At 45.3% G+C, this 4,528-nt stretch overlaps 1 pseudogene; it reads right to left on the reverse strand.

Annotated features, from left to right (window-relative positions):
* Positions 1 to 462: 462 nt before the first annotated feature.
* LOC127206461 (heterogeneous nuclear ribonucleoprotein A1-like) lies at positions 463 to 1,303 on the reverse strand (annotated as a pseudogene).
* Between the last annotated feature and the right edge of the window lie 3,225 nt (positions 1,304 to 4,528).

A 4,528-nucleotide genomic window follows, 5' to 3' on the forward strand; every position in this document is an offset into this window, starting at 1 on the left:
CTTGGACTATACACTCAGTGTTGTGAGAATTCACCACGCATTCCTTCACAAATACCATGTTGAGGCTGAGTGTGTTTGGTCACTTTGATCTTGGTGCAACTGGCAAGTCCCTAGGCATGACACTATGCACTCAAGCTCCTGCGTTCAGAACAGATTTCTGTTTCTTGGGTTTCTGTGGCACATATACTTTACTGACTATTTAGTCTTTATAATCACTTTGTGCATTTTCTTAGAGACCCAGCCCCAAATGTTAAAATAGTAATGAAAGTAAACTAACCTGTTATATTGTCAGTCACAGATAGTCCCTGGAGTTCTTTTTGCCCATACACATGAGTCTTGTCTAAAAACATGTCTTCTTGGTAGCAGCTAGGCCCTGCTACTACCATGCTTGGCTGAGTTCCCAAATCTGTAACTGTAGCTTCCCTGCCCCTCTCCTGTCGAGCCTCGTTTCCTGGCTGTTATCTAGTTAGAATGTCCTGCCACTGCATAGCTACTGCTGTTGCTGGACCCTCCAGAACCACCTTCATTTCGTGTTTAGCCAAGTCCTGGCCTCCACCACCATCAGGGCCAGAGCTCCTGCTCCAAAGTTTCCTCCCTTCATTTGTCCAAAATTTGAAGACTGATTGTTGTAATCGCCAAAATCATTGTAGCTTCCACCACCTCCAAAACTGCTTCCATCGTTACCAATTCCATTATAGCCATCCCTGCCACCACCATATGCACCACCACCACGGCTGCCACCAAAGCCACTACAACCACTGAACTTTCCTCCTTCACCAAAATGGTCATTACTACCAAAATCGCCTCCATGATCACCACCAAAGTTTCTGGAACCACTTTGGCCTCTCTGGCTTGACGAAGCACTAGCCATCTCTTGTTTTAACAGGCTTTTCTTAGTTCACAGTGGTGGCCATTCACTGTAAGGTATTTGTGAATAACAATGTTACTCACAGTCATGGTCATTAAAGGTGAGAAAAGCAAAACCCCCTTTTTCCCACTGTCTCTCTTGGTCTTGATTTCCATCACTTCAGTTTTCCATCCCGCTCAAAATAGTCTTATAGGCGATGCTCTTCAGCATCTTCCTTAACACCACCAACAAAACTCTTCTTCACAGTTAAGGGGGCACCTGGTCTCTGACAATCTTCTCTTGACACAGCTCTCTTGGGTTCCCCAACTCTTCCATCCACCTTTTGTGGTCTGGCATTCATAACGGTATCCACTTCATGCACAGTGCGTGTGTGACAAATACAAAGCCCCTGGATCTCTTGGTGTTTGGATCCCTCATTACTACACAGCCGCCCATTGCTCAGAATGGCTCAGCTCTCAGATGACGAGGTTCTGCAGCTGCTCAGGCTCCTCGGGAGACTCTATCTTAGACATGCTGGCATGAGGATGGGAACACTCAGCGATGCTTCATCCGCCGTGCCAACCACCAGAAAGCCCTCTTGATGATCTTAAGGATTGTTACATCAGCCTAGGAGAACCAGGACTAGTGTTCTTCCCCTCCCCCACACTGAGATGCTGGTCAGTTGTCTGTCTAAATCGAGATCAGGTACGGCAGGAATGGTTAAGAGTTTCTCAGTACATTGCAGGGTTTGCTGGATTAAGGGACAGAAAGTGTCAATCATGCAGGTCACAACTGACGAAACAACCTTTCCTCCAATCACAGGGACTCCTTCTTGAGGACTACTAGCAGGTATTTCTCCTGGAAATGTGAAGCGTCACAGGAAATAACAGTTATAGTTGTCAGTCAGTAAATACAAGTTATAATTCCAGGTACCTTACACATCAATTTTACACATAGACAAACTGAGACACAACAAGGCTGGGCAGACCTGTGTAGGTCTTAAAGGAAAAGGGGGATGTGTGAGTACAATTTGTGTAATATTATTCTGACGTTAATCTGAAAACATTGGGATATTGGAGCAGTAATCTGTCCTCCTTTATTCTCTGGGGTCCCTAGCGACTAGATGGCCTAAAGAGAGTGCCACCCTCGAGGGTGGTTAGGAACACACAGGGGGAATTCATGGCAGAGTTAGTCTTCTTGAAGATTAATTTGTGTGCCTGACCACAGACGTGAGGAGCATTGAGGAGATGAGTCGGAAGGTGAGGTAGCATGCAGAGGGAGAGTCAGGGAGATGCACCTCAGAGGCAAACAAGAGTTCACTGTGGATTTCCTCCCGTTAGGCAGTGACACTTAGAAAACCCTCCTGTTATTTGGTACAGGCATATTTGTACACAGCTGCCTGAAATCCTGGAGCACAGCCCTGTATAAACTCCTCTGTCCTGATCTCCCCTGTGCTTCGAACAAGACCCACGTGTCTTTTGTGTATTCATGAGTCCTGCAGGGCCAGCTTGAACCCTTCCGTGCATATCTGTCATGACTGGTGCATTGATTTGTTGAAGTTGGTCTCATATATTTTGATGCTAATTACTGCTTGTCATCTCTGTGACCTACCTTGCCTAAGAGCCTAACCTGTTTGGACAATAAAATGCCATCACACCCAGCCAAGGCAAATGGGATAGGTGTGACTAAGGTCCTAGGGCTGGAGGAGACAGGAAGAATCCTGCGAAGAAGAGAGACCGGAGAAGAGGAGAGGGAGAGAGGAAGGCCACCTTGGGTTAGGTGGAGGAGAAGCACATGGCCGGCATCGATGGAGGATTCGGTCCCAGCTGAAGATCATTAGCAAGTATATGGGATTATGGGTGGAAAGTAGCTTGATAGAAACTATTATCAACAGATGGCAGTCCATACCTGGCCCACTATGGGAAGTAGTTTAGGGGATTAATACCTGCCCTGCCCTAGGTTAAATATGGGTGTCTGTGTCTTGATTGATTACTAGCAGGTTGGAAGATACTGTCGTTACCTATAGGCCTGATAATAAACATTATTAGGCCATCCTGGTATAATAACCGCAACAAATTGGTGCTCAACATTTAGGCCTACTGGGAAATTAATTGCAACTTAGATCATCTGATCTTGTGGATGAATTAAGCCTAGAACCTGGAAAGACCCAGAATCCATGTGGCACCTGAGGTGAGCACAGACCTCAGAACACCATGCTAGCCTTGCTGATGTCCCACACTAGTGTCTGCAGCACAAGCTGCATTAGTTACTTTCCTGTTGTTGTGCCAAAATATCATCATCACGGCAATGTATAAAAGAAAGTATTTTAACTGGGCTTACAGTTTCAAAGTCCGTAACCTCAGATTCAAGGCAAGGCAGTGGAACAGCTTGATCCATAATCAGGAGGCAGAGGAGACACTGGGAATGTCTTGAACCTTTTGAAACCTCCAAGCCCATCTGCAGTGATGTGCCTCTTTCAGCACGGCCACGCCTCCCAGACCCGCCTTCCATCATCTTATCAGCCAGGATTCCTTCCTCATCCGAGACTCTCATTAACCTAACTTTGGGATGACTTGCCTTTCCCCTCCTCCTTTCTCCTGCTGTATCGCCTCTCTTGTGGGACTTAAAGGATACAGGGTAAATTTCTATTACGTAAAACTCATTATATCATTCTCACAAGACTGAAGCTCTTCCAAGGTGCAGAGGTTAACTCTCTCTTGGTCCCATCCAGCTGCATGTAGCAGCGGCTCACAGCAGCTGCCGAATAGATGTCTGATGGGCACCTAGATAGGTGAGCACCTGCACAGATGCTCAGTGGTGCTGCAGCTGTTGCTGTCCCCTCATGCATCCCAGTGGTGTGCAAATAATCTCTCATCCATTGTAATATGTGTGTGTGTGTGTGTGTGTGTGTATATATATATATATATATATATATATATATATATATATATATGTAAAAGCAAGAAAGCAAGCAATCAGGAAAGCAAGGAAGCAAAAAAGAAAGCAACAAATCTCCTTCATATTAGAATTCTCCTTTGATTGAGGATATACCTGAAAGATTTAATTCTTGGTAATGATTTTGGGAAAATCCGCTTGATGATTTACTTTATGCTGGCTAATGTTCTAGACACTTACAACACGTTTTTTCATTTAATCTGTAATCTCCATGTTAAAAAGCATCACTTTGCATTTCAAAATGTATATTGTAAAGTATAGAGCTGATGAGCAGTTTTCTCAACCAAGTGGGGAAGACATGAAAAGCCAGATCAGTCTGTACTAAAAAAAGCCGCACAAGGAGGGCCCTGGTGGAAGACACTGATAGGTGCATGAAGATGGCTCTGAGTGGGCCAAGGGGTCCAGATCGGGAGAGGCAAGTGTGAGCTCACGGCCAGGTGCACGTGTGAAAGGGCGACAGGTCAACAGACAGGGAACCAGGCAGACTCAAATCATATCTATGATATACTTTTTAAAATTAAATTTTCTGTGATATGTGTGCATACAAGCATGTGTGTGTGTGTGTGTGTGTGTGTGCCACTGTAGGTATAAGGAGATCAGAGGATGACTTTCAGAAACTGGTTCTTTTCCTCTACCGTGTGGGTATTGGGAATCTAACTCAGGTCATCAGGCTTGGGGTCAAGCGCTTTACCAGCTGAGTCTGGTCTGACATTCAATTTGTGACAG

Source organism: Acomys russatus, chromosome 23 (assembly GCF_903995435.1).
Source record: "Acomys russatus chromosome 23, mAcoRus1.1, whole genome shotgun sequence".
Lineage (NCBI taxonomy): Eukaryota > Metazoa > Chordata > Mammalia > Rodentia > Muridae > Acomys > Acomys russatus.